The following is a 16,260-nucleotide window of genomic DNA, read 5'->3' as shown; positions in this document are numbered from 1 at the left end:
AAACGGGCTAGAGTTGGAATCGTCCGTTCATGGGCCGACCATAACGGGCCATCATTAATAGGCCGTATTTGATGACGCTATGAAAACGGCCCAACGTATTAATGGACCACAAACAGGCCGACTGTAACCACGGGCTGAATTTGGCCCACAAGCAGAAAATGACAGTAACGGGCCGTAAGTAAACGAATGCTGGGAATGAGCCCAAGAATAAATGGGCTCTGAGAAGGCCGAAAGATAACATGGGCTGGAAACGGCCCAACGGAATAATGGGCCGTTAATGGGTATAAAGTGATACACTGTTCATTACGGGCCGGTTTCACCACGGGCCATTAATAGGCCAAGAGTTACATAGGGCCTCATATGGGCCGAAAGACGTCATGGGCCATACATGGGCCAGAAGTGAAAACGGACTGGAATCATATTGGGTGGCCCAGATGACGCTACTGGGGCTAATTCGGATAGGGCGTAACGGGCCTTGGGTTAGCGGGCTGTAAATGGACTATATGCGAACAGGCTGTTAACAGGCTTTACATGGGTCGGCCCGCCACCTTTTGACCAAGTCAAACGGGCCGGCCTTTTCACAGGAATGGGCCTCTGTTGGGTCGTGCCACATGTCGATGTATCATAGGCACCTATCTGACCCACTGACGAGCTGACACGTGTTTCGTCCAGCCAATAAGAATTTTACACGTGGAAATTTCCCACTGGTCGGGGCTGCTAACGGGTTATCGGATCCAAAACCCGACCCGATAGCTTAACGGTGTTCCGTTACGGTGGAAGCCACGTGTCGGTCACCCTTGATGAAAGCACTTCTGTGACGCGCGGTTTATCGTCATGGAAGTGGACACTTCCGTGGTGATAATTTTTGTAATGTCATGGAACACTTCTACGACAGCACAGGTATCACTATCTTGATTCTGTTATAAATTTGTCATGGATGTACATGCATGATAAAAAACGTGATCTATTGTGACAAACACGTACCATCACAGAAGTGTATTTTTTTGTAGTGACGGTGGACATGATCTTCGACGACTTGAGGTCTTGGGCCACGGCAAGAGCGTTTGGAGGACAATCTGTATCTGAGTAGTAGAGTAGCGTGACGAGTGGAGTGGAGGCTTGGTTAGGATCGGATTGTGACTCTTAACCAGCGGTATTGTAATCTCTTGTACATATTTTTCTCTTTTCTATAAAGCTAAGGTACACCTTTGACGAGTATGGATAGTTTTTTTTTGCGGGGAGAACTTTCTGAAACAGAATATCCCGACCCCCGCGTCGCTCATCCTGGGCGACACGGGGGAGCCCAACGCTGCCGCCGCCGGTTCCACTCCTCAGAGCCCTCCTCTCCGCCGCTGCCGCTGGCCTCGCCGCGGTGGCGGCGGCCCTCGCCTCCGAAGGTGGCGTGGGAGTTCTTCTCGGTCAACGGCATGCGGAGGCTTCGTGGCTACGGCGCCCCAGCGGCTGATCTCGTGGCGGCGGCTCCTTCTTGGGTTGTGGGGCTTGGATCCGCCCAGATCTAGCCTCCCTTGATGTGGCTGCGTCTCGCCAGCGAGGGCATGGCGAGTCGGCGACCCCAGCATGGTGCTGGCATTGTTCTGCTCCTTCCTCGTCTACAGTTTGGGCGGCTGGTGAAGCTGACCTCCGTGGATATGGGGCCCTGCTACTGGATCCGTTGGTTGTGGTGCCTAGGAGTGCGATTGCGGCGGAGGCCGGTCGTCTTGGGTGCCAGGGTCTGCTTTCGTGGCTATGGGGCCGCGATGGTGGCGGAGCACCGCATTGTTTTGTCAGTATGGATGTACTGCCATTAGGCGGTGATCACTCCGGCCAGTGGCGTCGGCCTTGTCGCAGTCGCCACCGAAAGGTCTTCACGAGAGTTTCATCTCTTCGGATCCGAAGATCCGGTGATCGACATGGAGGGTGAGATGTAAATTATCGACAATGACTTGACGCAAAGGGATGGTGGTGCAGCCGCGGCACATCACATGTAGCTGCTAGTATCAAGGAAAACTGGCGCTGACAACACATTAGTGATTTCGATGGTGGTGCTACGAGTACCCAGTCTCAAGCTCCGGGGTGAAAGCCTAAGTCTAACCCGGTAGGGTATACTTGGCAATGGCGATCTTTTCTATCGCTACCTTGTTGAAGGCATTGCTCGGATATGCTGGACTGATTCTTCAGGGTGAAACCTAGATTCTGGTCTTGGATGGTCAGATCGGGTGACAAAAACGCTTCAGCGTTGCTCCTTTCTTGAAGGCGTTGCTGTTGAAGAACATCGTTGTCTATGTGGGTCATGAGTTTGGTGGTGCGGATATGGTCAACGTTTGTAGTTTGCCGAGCGCGGATCAGATCGCTTTGGCGTTTTTTTTCTCGTCTACGCAAAGCTTTGGTCATATGTGACTTTGCTATTTGCAGGCGTGTTTGTGTGCGTGTGTTGGTATTGGCTGTGTGCATCTTAGTTATGCAGAGGTCGGGTGTGCTCATTGTGTGTATCTTCTTGATGCTCCTTTTCGAGTCAATAAAATTTACCCTTTGTCGAAAAAACACATTTGACGTACCCTCGGAAAAAAAGTTAGGATAGAGTAGACATAACGATGAAACCGGGATTTGCACCCCGGTACATGGAACTTTCCTTTTTATTGAGAGATTGCCGGTACTTGGAACTTGACACGATTCCGGCCATCCACTACGGAAGACATGCAAGATCCTAGCTGACCCCCTCGAGAAGAAAGGAGAGCAAATCAAGGCAGGCACGCGGGGAAAGGAACAGCAGGAGCGCCGGAGAGACGAGATGACGGTTCGGCTGCCAGATCCACAAGGCAAACAAAAGACGGAGAGTACTCCTGCCAGTAGTACTACTAGTATCCAGCGACAGGGTTCAGCAGCCATGATGATGCGCATGCGTTCCACTCCAGTTGGTGCGTGTTGGCTCTGGCATGGCATCGGGGGCCTTGTGCCAGTTGCCCTGCCACATGCGCCACATGACATGAGCGACAGCATGGTCCATGCCACAAAGGGAATCGGTCCATCATCACCGCCGCTCCCCTCTGCTCTCCAACTGTTGTTGGGTTTGGTGGGCGCTGGCTGGCTTCATCTTCTCGCCGGACAGGACGGTGCCGTCTCTTCTCTTTTCTGGCCTAGACTAGGACAGGAGCATCTATTCTCCGACACTATCCCCGAATACCAGCGGCAGACCACGTGTCACATGGAAGAGGATGTTATTGTTAATCAATTTTAGAAACGGACAGATTAGCATCAGCTCTCCTTTCTTCTTAAACATTTCCAAGTGCTCGATCTGAACCTAAAGGCGAGCTGTGATCGCTCACGCTTCCTGTGACTCAGTATCAACTATCTCATCAAACTTCTATGGCCCCATGGCATGACATACTCCCACAGCTTGCAAAAACGTCTTACTTTGTGGGAGGAAGCAGTATCTTTTTTTAAAAAAAAGTATAGAAGAACATCCTTTTTTTAAGTCCCATCCAATAAAGAAGCTTCCCATAGCCATGTCACTTTCAACCATACGATCACCTCCTCCAAATGATCTCCATCATTCATCTTTTCATCGGGTGGTAGAAACCCTATCTGTCATTCTCCATCCACACCCTTTTCACTGCACTAATGGTGGATCTAGGATTTTACGCTAGGGTCTGGCAGCTAGATCTTTTTTTTCGTTACCATAAATACAACATGCTAATGTTTAGATATGAAATGTACCAAAAACACAATGCAAATAGATTTATAAGGTCTCACAAGCAACATAAATTCACTGATTATGTCTGAAATTTGCATAGAGGAATATTACATATCCGTGGTAATAAAATATCACAATCTATACCTTACTAATAAAGGAAGGTGTAGAAAAACCCCTGATGTTTCTAGTAATCAACCCTTAGTCCAGTTTTAAGTCAGATTTTCACTTTTGCGTGAAACCCCCTGATATTTGGGTTAATCAACTAGCAGTGCATCTCAAAAAAAAATTAACTATCCATATCTTTTGAACCAGAAATCCAAATTTAACATGTTATATATGAGGATTTGATTAGAAAAATGTGTAACATGAATATGATCTTACTTTACCTATTAACCATTTTTTAAATGCTATATGAGGTGCAAACTTAAGCAACAACATATGATATGTCTTTCTTTCGTACCGGTGTCATCCAGATTGGAAATGAACACCTCAGCAATACCAAATCGGAGACGAAGGAAACCATCTATAACCACGCATGCACGCCTCGTCAAAACCTAGCAGGGGGAAATATGTGGATTACTCATCTTATGCACAGAGAGAGAGAGAGAGACGCCTTAGGGTTGAACACATTCAAAGGAATTGTGATTGTATGAGCATTGGGGCCACCGTCGACGAGGATGGAAAGGAGGATAAGTGGAAATACAGATGGGATGACATGTGTTGAAATAAAGGATGTGGGCCTATTAGGGTCTTGAGTCATGGTTATTCGATTAGGCGTGTGGTATTTTCTCTCTCTCGTTGCAACGCACGGCTCTTTTGCTAGTACTATTACTAGTTCTTGCTCTTCTCCAAATAACGCTTTCTCATGGCCATGAAAGTCTCAATTACATCAGCATCTTTTATCTTGAAGAGAAAATCTCGCTCTATTAATGTGACTAGACAATTATCCAAAAGACTATCACTCATCGTACTCCTCAACTTATGCTTCACTAAATTCATCGCACAAAATGCCCTTTCAACACTTATCGTTGCCACTGGTAGAAGCAATACTAATTTGATAATGGAGTAGACCACATCATAAACAATATACCCCTTTGTTTCTACTATCTTAATAAAGAGCTTGACTATATTGTGTAGGCCTTTAAATTTCTCATCTTTCTCATGTCATGAATGTAGTTAACAAGTTGCGTATCGGGTCATATCAAATCAACCTTTAAAATATCTCTAGGGTAAACTCTCGAAATAGGCTCTTTCCCCACTTTATAGATAAAGCACCAAACCAAAGTGCACTGCCGAACGATACAATGTAATGAAGAGGTCCTCTGTCGGTGTACACAAACAGGGGTGTCTGTGTTCCCCTGACTTGTGCACAGACCAGTGTGGCTCCCGGGACAGACAGATCTTGCCAGGCATCCCAAGCTCAAGACCAAGTCAAGCAAGCAACTTGAAGATCCCCCAGGGAGATCTCCCCTGCCGGGCAGGCAAGGCCGGCAGGGTCGAGATCACGCCTGGGGCCATGGCCAAGACACCCTGGCAGGGTCTCCAAGGCCGCCAAGGCCAAAGCAAAACCCCAAGCTAAAGAACCCAGCAGGCTCCGTGTCGGCAAACCTCTGCCAGAACGCCACTGCTCCACCTCATCAAACACTAGTCACTAATCAGTGTGATGTCAAGCTCTGAGCGGCTAGGTGGATTCTGTCGTGCACGTGGCAACCTCCTGCAGAGGAGATTACCTTTAATGACACCCGTCCCAGAGGCGTGTCATGAAAATAAGAGGTAGCTAGTGAAGGAAATATGCCCTAGAGGCAATAATAAAGTTGTTATTTATATTTCCTTATATCATGATAAATGTTTGTTATTCATGCTAGAATTGTATTAACCGGAAACTTAGTACATGTGTGAATACATAGACAAACAGAGTGTCCCTAGTATGCCTCTACTTGACCAGCTTGTTAATCAAAGATGGTGAAGTTTCCTGACCATGGACATGTGTTGTCATTTGATGAACGGGATCAGATCATTAAAGAATGATGTGATGGACAAGACCCATCCGTTAGCTTATCATAATGATCGTTTAGTTTTATTGCTATTGCTTACTTCATGACTTATACATGTTCCTCTAACTATGAGATTATGCAACTCCCGAATACCGAAGGAACACCTTGTGTGCTATCAAACATCACAATGTAACTGGGTGATTATAAATACTAGTAGAGTGCCCGTGCGTTGCTACGGGCAACAACGTACAAATAATTAAATATGATAGATAATGTTAATGGAACATTTGATAATGGCAACATTTTGTTCTCAGCACACCGCAAGCTTAGTGTTTGACCTCAAGGGGTTCCATAACCAAATTTATCCAAAGAGGATGACAACATGACCTGCATTCTCCATTTCAGTGTTGTCAACATAAGGAGACCTATCTGCCCAATAGTATTTGACTCAAACACAAACTTCATATCGTAGACTCTCCTTTTAAGACCAAACTTCATATCGTAGACTCTCCTTTAAGATTGCTCCATGTCATCATGAGGGCCTCAGAGACTTGATCTGCTTTAATGTACCCACCATCCAAGTGTTCCACCTCTCAGGAGCAATTGTCCTGTTGTAAAACAACTGTTAGTTGTTTCATCTTCTCAGATAGTCCCACGAATCCACTTGTCGGACAGTCCAATCAATCCAAAAGAAAGAAAAATCATTTCATAATTAGTGAACAGTTACAGTGGAAAAAGACAAACAACAATAGGATCTTAAAAAAACTCCATGCACAAATTTTTATAACTGCAGATCCTCTCCCATTCTCCACATTCGTTTACGAAAGAAATTCAAAAGTACCAATCCAAAAAATTGGAGTCCAAAAGAACTAGATCATCCTACATCTTTGGCCAAACTGCCTGGTTGCAGTTGAGATAATGACTTTCTCAAAATGACAGATCCTCCAAATGTGATACAAAAAGTAGGGTAATTTTGTCAACTGAAGACGGCCAGGGCTTAAACCCACATTTCCGGCATGCTAACTTTTAGTTCTAATAAAAAAGAATATAACAAAGGACACAATAAAAGCCGCAAAAGTATGGCGCATAAAACTCCACGGCAAAACCTTTTATACTGATATCCAAAGTTGTGTCATGAATTATGTGTTCTTTGTGTTGTTCTTTTTAAAACTACACGCTCGCAAGAAAGTACTAAAAAAATATCAGTAAATACATACCTTGAAACATAAGGGTCTATTCATTACATTTTTTCACATGCAATGACTAATAGCAGTAACATAACAGTGTAAGTACCAAGCAATTTACCTCTAGTCTTTTTGACAACCATGTCAGTTCCTTCAGGTCAAACACGCTGGATAGGTTTAGCTTCGGTACAAAAAAATCGAATCTGGGAAGTTAAAATTCTAATATAGTGCAACTAACAAGAGCTTGTGTACCGTGCTGGATAGGTTTACCTACATCGAAATATTAATTCTCTTGTATTACTCAAGGATGTAACTTATTAGCTTCTACCAATGTCTAGAATCAGCATCCGTCCTTGATTTATTAGGGTTAACACTTTTACTGGATGATGTGGCCAATGTGTCATCTAATATTTAATATTGTTGATCTGTATAATTACTTAAAGAGAACAAACAAACATTCTGCGTATGTATCACTGAATTTGCATATTATTATCCCTACATACTAAGAAACCCCGTACGAGTTCAACATAGAGACACATAAAAAATAGAGAATTATGTTTAGGATTGGCCAAAGAACAAGCAACAGTATAGTGCATCCCATGTCAATTTCCACACTACCAATGCCGAAATAAGTCTAATCCATGTTTTGCAAACAATGAAGTCGCACCCATGGTTTACGAACAATTTTAAAAATATAAAGAGGCATCCGAGTTGGCAAGTAACATCCATTCAAAAAAGTATGCTTTTCAATGACAATCACCTCCACAGGCAAAACTACAAAATGAAATTTGTTGCATCTTTGTTAAACCATCAGATGTATATGAACGGAATCGATCGCGTGTTTGGAGAGGAGTTTTCTAGGGTTTTGATACACAGAAGCAACGCGGAGGGAAAAAGGGACACGTGTCATTAAGGGTTTCTATATTGCAACCATGGCGGGCTAACGAGACGAGCCCGGCGGCGTCCTTGGGAGGCCAGGAGCTCCATGCCCTCCGTGATGCCGCTTGCGTAGGTCGAGTCGGTGGCGTCAAATGGCTAGGTCACCCGCATCGGTGCTTGAATCGCCGTCGTTGAGCTGCATGTTCATCCACATGTCATTGTTGGCATGGCGCACAAGCAAGTTTGCTCACAATGCAATAACTGGGTACTATGGAAGCAGCGTACCTATTTATTCCCTATAATCATTTCCCTTACTTGTAGACTATCTGAATCATTTATACAGAAGCTACAAATGTTGGTGCAAGCTAGCCATCATCTTCATGAGTCGACCCCAAAAAGCATCCCAAAGCTAACTATTGGGTCGATCGTATTATCCCTGAAATGTCATTACAAGAAATAAAGTGAATTTCAACTAAAAGCCCGACGGTAGGACGATTAGCTAAAGTAAGTAATGCACATGCAACATCCAAGGTAAATCTCTGGCCTCAAACCTTGGGTTTCCTGTGTGTTATAACAAAATATAGTATTCACACTTAAATACTTTTAGAGGGTGTAGATAAGTATAAATCTAGTATTTGCCCCCCTCAAGTCTAGATGTTTTATCATTTGCCCCCCTGAACTTCCTCTGTAGCTCCATCAGTGGCTTGGTTTCACATAACTGGAAACCATTGCGTGGAAACCATTTTTAAACAGCATCGACTCTACAAATATAACACATTTTGTCACTGGGCACTCCTGAATCAGAAGGCACAGGCGTGGAGCACACGACGCAATATAGCAGAGGAGAATGAAGTACCTGAAACTTCCACACCACATTAAGTTTTGTGGGATTCTTGTCTGGGTGAAACAACTTGGCGTATAGAAACCCAAGTATAGCTAAATTAGTACCAATGAGGCCATGCACATATAGCCAGAATTTGATAGAAGGATCACGCACCTTGTGAGCATACACCATTCCTCCAGCCACTTGTAATGCCATCATGGAGCACACGAGCTGGGCAGTTCAGATGTATCCGCTGTTGTCTTGGTCAAATGCGTGGAATCAGTGGCTTGGTTTCACATAACTGGAAACCATTGCGTGGAAACCATTTTTAAACAGCATCGACTCTACAAATATAACACATTTTGTCACTGGGCACTCCTGAATCAGAAGGCACAGGCGTGGAGCACACGACGCAATATAGCAGAGGAGAATGAAGTACCTGAAACTTCCAGACCACATTAAGTTTTGTGGGATTCTTGTCTGGGTGAAACAACTTGGCGTATAGAAACCCAAGTATAGCTAAATTAGTACCAATGAGGCCATGCACATATAGCCAGAATTTGATAGAAGGATCACGCACCTTGTGAGCATACACCATTCCTCCAGCCACTTGTAATGCCATCATGGAGCACACGAGCTGGGCAGTTCAGATGTATCCGCTGTTGTCTTGGTCAAATGCGTGGAAGGCCTCGGCGACCTGCTAGTGGTCGACGGAGATGGAGGAGGGACAAGGTTAGAGGAGAAGCTGCGAAGGAGAGGGCGACCCCGTCGAACTTGACGGTGCATTTACCATCACCAAGCTGATCTCGTCCCGTGCGCACAGACCCCGAGCGAGTGGAGCAGCGCGATTATCTCGAGCCTGCTTATCTTGCCGCCGCCGTCGATGATGAGCAGGCTATACAGGGCAAACGTTTGATCAACGCAGGCAACACTAATGTGCTAATGGTTCAAGGCAGCAGCCATTAATCATTCATATACATGTGTTCGTGCCTACACAGGTAGGAGTAGGACATCTGATAGGTGTGTTCATGCCTGCACAGGTAGGACATCTGACAGTGAAAAAGAAAAGCTGAGTAGTGAAAAACATCGGAAATACAATGTTCACTGAACGACGATTACCAACCAGAACAGCAACACCCACGCGTCTGCGCCAGGGCTCGACGAGGAGGGGATGTGCAGCTGTGGAGCACGCGTCCAGCACGGCACTATGGGGTCGAGGAGCATGAGTCCATATCGATGAAGGGCAGGATGCGGGGAAGCAAGCATTGGCGAGGCGCGGTCATGGAGGCTAATCGGCGGCCGAGGAGTGGTGGATCCCGACATCCGGTTGCCCCGTGGACAGTGGTGGAGGCCGGATCCCATCGGGAGGGAGGATACGGGGTCAACGGCGGATTGATCTGAGTGGAGACCGCGGACATCGCAGCGCGAGTGGAGACTGTGGTAGGCGGCGTCGCAGATCGGGAGGCTGCGACAGCCATGGCGTCCGTGGGGAACGGCGGCAGAGGATAAATGGGTGGGGTGTGATCGTGGGAAGGATTAGGTTTTGTCACGCAGTTTTTTTTGTTTTTTCTACCGGCTCCCACGGGAATAAAAATCAGGTGGGGTGAGGCGAGGGAGTTCCGATCGATGGGGAGGCGAGGGAGGACAATGAATGAACTACGTACGAACTGCTCCATTAGGAGTAGAGATCTGTACAGGTGTCTCTGATAGTGTTTGTTGAGTTGGCATAGATCGAGATTAGGATTTGTCACTCCGCGTATCGGAGAGGTATCTCTGGGCCCTCTCGGTAATGCACATCACTATGAGCCTTGCAAGCAATGTGACTAATGATTTAGTTACAGAATGATGCATTACGGAACGAGTAAAGAGACTTGCCGGTAACAAGATTGAACTAGGCATGATGATACCGACGATCGAATCTCGGGCAAGTAACATACCGATGACAAAGGGAATAACGTATGTTGTTATGCGGTTTGACCGATAAAGATCTTCGTAGAATATGTAGGAGCCAATATTAGCATCCAGGTTCCGCTATTGGTTATTGACCGGAGATGTGTCTCGGTCATATCTACATAGTTCTGAACCTGTAGGGTCCGCACGCTTAACGTTCGATGATGATTTGTATTATGAGTTATGTGATTTGATGAACAAAGTTGTTCGAAGTCCCAGATGAGATCACGGACGTGACGAGGAGTCTCGAAATGGTCGAGAGGTAAATGTCGTGGTTCAAAGATTGACAGTAGAATGGGGGGTAGGTATGAGGAGGCAAGATCCTAGCTATGGAGTAGTTGTACACACGAGTTTTACGAGTTCGGGCCCTTCTCGGAAGAAGTAATAGCCCTACGTCTCGGTTCCCTGAGGCGGTCGACTGGATTATATGTGTGTGAGAGTTTACAAAAGATGCGAACCCATGTGCCTTTGGAGGGGGTGGCTTATATAGAGTGCGCCAGGACCCCAGTCGGCCCACGTTACAAAGGGTTTAAGGTACATTAAAGGGAAGACGTTACTGGTAACGCTAGTAAATAAAGAGACATAATGACCATTAAAGCTATGAGGTGATGTCCGACCGTTGTGGTCTGGAGCGACCTTAGACCTTCTGGTGGTCGAGTGACAGTCTCTGCGGTCGAGTGACTTCAAGTCTTCCGAGTGGAAGTCCTCATGGTCGAGTGGATAATGACTCCTCTTTGAATACTTCTGGTTTTAAGGTGACGTCCTAGGGGAGGGTGTCTAGGTCAGGCCTATGACCCTACCCTAGGTACATATCTTCATTATTAGCCCCCGAATGGTTCAGGGTTCGAGTGAAGGAGTTGATAACCTCTTCGATTCAGCTTTTGCGCTTTGGAAATGTCTTGTCTAGAGGTCGAATGAACATCCATGATGACTTCAACTGCTTGTTCAGTCGCCTTGATCCATTCTTGGTTTTGTCAAGTGAACTTTCATTGTTAAGCTTCGAGTGTTGATATGGGAAAAATCCTCCGTCTGACGGGTTGTTCTGCTATCTGCGGATTTCGTGGGATTCGAATTTTGAGAAGCACGCCAGGCGGAGGAGGCCGCAGTAATCGGGACGGATTAGGCATGCCGCCTCGATCACCGCGCCACCTTTTTCGCCACATATCGCGCGTGCGTGACTGTTGCGGGATTTGATCGGATCGCCTGGGGCCACGAGTCAGCCACTCGGAAATGATTTCATATAAGGCGTCGGACGGGGTTTTTCGCATAGTGTGTTCCCATTCTTCCCCTTCCTCCTCTGTTTTCTCCATCGCAACTGCCTTCGTTCTCAGCGTCGTCGCTCCGTTCGAACTCGATCCGCTGCCATGGGGAAGGAGAAGATGGTGGTGTTGGAGCGTGCGAAGAAGGCGACGGCGAAGGCGAAGGGGAAGAAGTCCGGTCGGGGTGGATCTTCTTCGAGGTCGGCTTGCCGCCGGGCTGGATCCAGGGCGACTGGATTCGCTCGATGATCCGCCAGGACGACATCGACAACCTGGTCGAGGGGGGATTGATTCCCCACGAATCGGCGCGACTGCCGGGGAACGAGACCGAGCCGCAGCCACAGGAGGGTGAGCGCGTCCTCCTCGCTACTCACGTCGACCGCGGGTTTTCCTTGCCTCCCCACCCTTTCTTTCGAGGTTTCTTGAACTTCTTCGGGGCGCAACTCCACCACTTCACCCCGAACACCATCGTGTATCTTGCTGCTTTTGTGTCCATGTGCGAGAGCTTCCTGGGCTGTAGGCCACACCGGGGGCTCTTCAAGCACATATTCACCTGCCGTTCTCAGTCGGTCAAGAAGGCCAACCCGAGTGACGAGAGAACGCAAGTGATTCAGACGTGCGGGGGTCTTGGGATCCAAATGAGGAGTAAGAGTACTTTCCCAACCATGATCCTTCCTGAGTTGGTTCGAGGGTGGCAGTCGACCTGGTTCTACTGCAAGGACCAGCCGACTCCAGGTCAGTCGACTGGACTTCCCCCCTTTTCCATGGCCCGAGTGGAGAAGCCCTCTGCTTTGAAAGTGATCCCAGAGGAGAAGGTGCAAGTGAAGGTGCTAGTCGAGCGAGTAGTTCAACTTGTTCGTGATGGTGTAACCGGTATGGATCTGTTGGAGGTCTTCCTCAGGCGACGCATCCAACCACTTCAAGCCCGTGACCATCCGATGTGGATGTATTCGGGCATCGACGACACCACTCGGATCCATCCAGAGGAGGTCGATGATGCTATGTTGGAAGGGAGGCTGAAGAGTATCACTGGCAACAAAGACAACCCCAGGGGATCCCGGAGGATTCCTCCACTCAACAACTCATACGAGACTGGCAAGGTATGACTCCACATGGTCGAGTGTTTTCTTGATTTATCAAGTTGTTGTCTGCTGTCACCCGACTGTCTCTTGTCTTGTTTGTTGTCTTCTAGGCCCTGACTGAGATGTACTCGATGCCCAACGAGGAGCAGGAGCAGGACCCAGAGGGAGAAGCGAGTGGAGGTGAGAGCGGCGAGTGGCGCTCTGACGACAAGGAAGACGAGGACAGCGACGACCCGAGTGATGAAGAAGAGGTCGACTCTCCTCCTCGTAGGGAGAAACGATCCAATCTTTCTCACGATCCAGCAAGTGCCCGCGGCAAGGCGACCGCACAGACTGGGCAGTCATCAAAGCGCCCTCGAACGTCTTCTCCAGCACCAACCGAAAAGGCGTCGAAGCAACCGAAAGCTACGCCGTCCAAACCACCAAAGGCCTTGCCGAAGATCAAAGTGGCCATCCCCATTACTTCCGGGTATTAGTTGGACTTGATTTCTTGCTTTAGTATGAATCTGGATTTGAGTCGATTCATTTTGTCAGACATGACCAACTGAACTCTGAAATTTGTAGTGCCACTACCTCTGGGACTTCCACTCGCCAGTATGAAGATGAGGACATGGAAGATGCGGTCACCTCCAATCCAGGTATAAACCTCGTGATCTCGTTCTTGATTGTATGGTCGATTAACTTCTGGTGACTCATCTGGAGTTGGCTGACTTTTTTGCTGCCCCTCCCAATGTCATTGAGCTTCCGGATGACAACAAGGACGTGCCACTGAGGCCCAGGAAGAGCAAGAAAACAACAGCTGGCAGGATATCTCGGTCGGAACCAGCAACAGAACCAACAGTCCAACGGCCCGAAGATGCGAGTAGAGCCTTTGTAACCTTTGTTGTCCCAGTGTCGAGTGAGCACCCCGCACCGTCGACTGTACCAGTGTTTTCTTCAGCCATCCAACCTCATGCCTTGGAGCCCCAAGCTGCTGCGTCTGGACCGTTTGTACCCGTCTTCACCACCTATCATGTTCCGGAAAGCCAGTCGGACGCCGCCGCGGAGGCTATCTGTCAGGCTGGTGTAATGATGGAGCGGATGAAGGAGGTGCACGACAATAGTCAGGTTGCTTATGACGCCAGCGCGGCTCTTCGAGCCAATGTCTAGGTAAGTTGACTTCTGACTGAACTTGACTTCTGACTAAACTTGTCTTGGTAGGATATGCTACCTGAATATTTCCCTTCGCACAATCTCTTATTGTCTGCTTCGAATCTGTACACCCACTGGGTGTTTTGTCATCTGTATTATTTGCACTCTTCCACTCGGTCTGGTCGAATGGGATCTGAACCAGTGGGGGCACGCTAAGTGCACCCACTGGGTGTAGTCCCTGAGACCGCAGTCGATTGCTGGCAGTCGGCTGGGGTCTGAGCACTTTTCGTCTCTTTTCTTCTATTTTGTGCACTCGATCTGGGCGGGCCAGCCGAGTGGAATCTGAACTAGTGGGGGCACGCCAAGTGCACCCACTGGGTGTAGTCCCCGAGACTGCAGTTGACTGCTGGCAGTCGGCTGGGGTCTGAGCACTCTCTCTTTTTTTATTCGGTCTGGGCGGACCAGCCGAGTGAAATCCAAACCAGTGGGAGCACGCCAAGTGCACCACTCGGTCTGGGCAGACCAGCCGAGTGGAATCTGAACCAGTGGGGGCACACCAAGTGCACCCACTGGGTGTAGTCCCCGAGACCGCAGTTGACTGCTGGCAGTCGGCTGGGGTCTGAGTGGTCTTGAAGATTTATTCACTCGGAAGTAAATAATCTTTGATCTCGTCGATCGATATGTCTTTTACTTACTGTAGAAATCTTGTTCGCTTATCTCCAAATTTGCCAAGTTTGAGGAAAAGCAGAGGCAACTCAACCTTGATCTGGAGTTGGCTCAACAGAATTTAAAGAAGGCTCAAGATGAAGTCGCTGGTACGGAAGGTAACGGCCTGTCGATTGCTTATCTTGACCATCTCTCAAGTTATCTTTTCATTCTTCTGTTTGATCTAAATGTGAATTTTGTAGAGAAAATGAAGCTGGCCCTGGAGAAGAAAGACTTGGACCTTGCAGCTGCGCAGAAGGAGGCTCAAGAGAAGGCTGCCCTTGCTGACCAGAAACTGGCTTCAGTCGGAGCGCTACAGGAAGAAATCAACAAGCTGAAGTCGTCTCTCACCGAATCCAATCGAGAGGCGACTCGTCTGAAAAAAAGATAAGGTGGCTCTAACTGACCAGCTAGAAAGCATGATGCATAGGAGGAACGATCTGGAAGCTTATTTGAAGGCTCTCGCCAAAAGGCTCTTTCTTATGATCAAAGGTATCCCCTTTTATCCGACTGTTTTACTATTTGCAGATTAGTCCTGGCCAGTCGACTCATTAACTCCTTGACTGCAGAATTCTGCCAAAACTTTGAAGAGGAGACTGGACGGATCGAGACGGGATTGGACCCTGTCCTTTCTCCAGTCGGCGATGAGGCTGCTATGAATGTGCTTTGACTGGAATCCCGCGTCTTCAGTGTTACAAGTTACCTTGCCCGTCTGAAGGTGGCAGTTTCACGCATTGACTCATCGCTCTGGCCAAGGGAAACACTTCAGAATGATCTCGAGTCTCTGATGGCTCGACTCAATGAGGTCCCTAGCCGAGTGTAGGAATGGAAGAAGTCCTCCGCCCGTTATGGTGCTGACGTGGCTCTGTCGCTGGTCAGGGTCCACTACAGAGAGGCTCGAGAAGAGAAGCTAGCGGCGATCAAGGTCGCCAACACAGAAAGGCACGACTTCCTAGTCTTCACGTGAGATGGAGTAGTTTCAATCGGTGAACATCACTATGTTGATCATATCTACTATATGATTCACGCTCGACCTTTCGGTCTCCGTGTTCCGAGGCCATATCTGTTATATGCTAGGCTCGTCAAGTTTAACCTGAGTATTCCGCATGTGCAACTATTTTGCACCCGTTGTATTTGAAGGTAGAGCCTATCACACCGATCATCACGTGGTGTCTCGGCACGAAGAACTTTCGCAACGGTGCATACTCAGGGAAACACTTGTCCTTGATAATTAGTGAGAGATCATCTTATAAATGCTACTTGAACTAAGCAAAATAAGATGTATAAAAGATAAACATCATATGCAATCAAAATATGTGACATGATATGGCCATCATCATCTTGCTTCTTTGATCTCCATCTCCAAAGTACTGTCATGATCTATATCATCACCGGCATGACACCATGATCTCCATCATCTTGATCTATATCAATGTGTCGTCACATGGTCGTCTCGCCAACTATTGCTCTTGCAACTATTGCTATCGCATAGCGATAAAGTAAAGCAATTATTTGGCGCTTGCATCTTATGCAATAAAGAGACAACCATAAGGCTTTTGCCA

At 47.5% G+C, this 16,260-nt stretch overlaps 1 long non-coding RNA gene across 6 annotated transcripts; it reads right to left on the bottom strand.

The window, feature by feature from the left end:
- Positions 1-5,955: 5,955 nt before the first annotated feature.
- LOC125508357 lies at positions 5,956-10,160 on the bottom strand. Of its 6 annotated transcripts, none has more exons than XR_007283387.1 (4): positions 9,152-10,160; positions 9,011-9,064; positions 8,034-8,184; positions 5,956-7,944 (listed from the first exon to the last, which is right to left on the bottom strand). It is a non-coding gene; the product is annotated as an uncharacterized LOC125508357 (long non-coding RNA). The 6 variants fall into 6 exon arrangements; XR_007283390.1 differs by lacking the exon at positions 9,011-9,064 and having other exon boundaries at positions 9,152-9,620; positions 9,691-10,159; XR_007283388.1 differs by lacking the exon at positions 9,011-9,064 and having other exon boundaries at positions 9,152-9,603; positions 9,691-10,159.
- Between the last annotated feature and the right edge of the window lie 6,100 nt (positions 10,161-16,260).

Source organism: Triticum urartu, chromosome 5 (assembly GCF_003073215.2).
Source record: "Triticum urartu cultivar G1812 chromosome 5, Tu2.1, whole genome shotgun sequence".
Taxonomy (NCBI): Eukaryota; Viridiplantae; Streptophyta; class Magnoliopsida; order Poales; family Poaceae; genus Triticum; species Triticum urartu.
The sequence above is the reverse complement of the archived record's forward strand: the minus strand, read 5'-3'. Positions and strand labels throughout refer to the sequence as shown.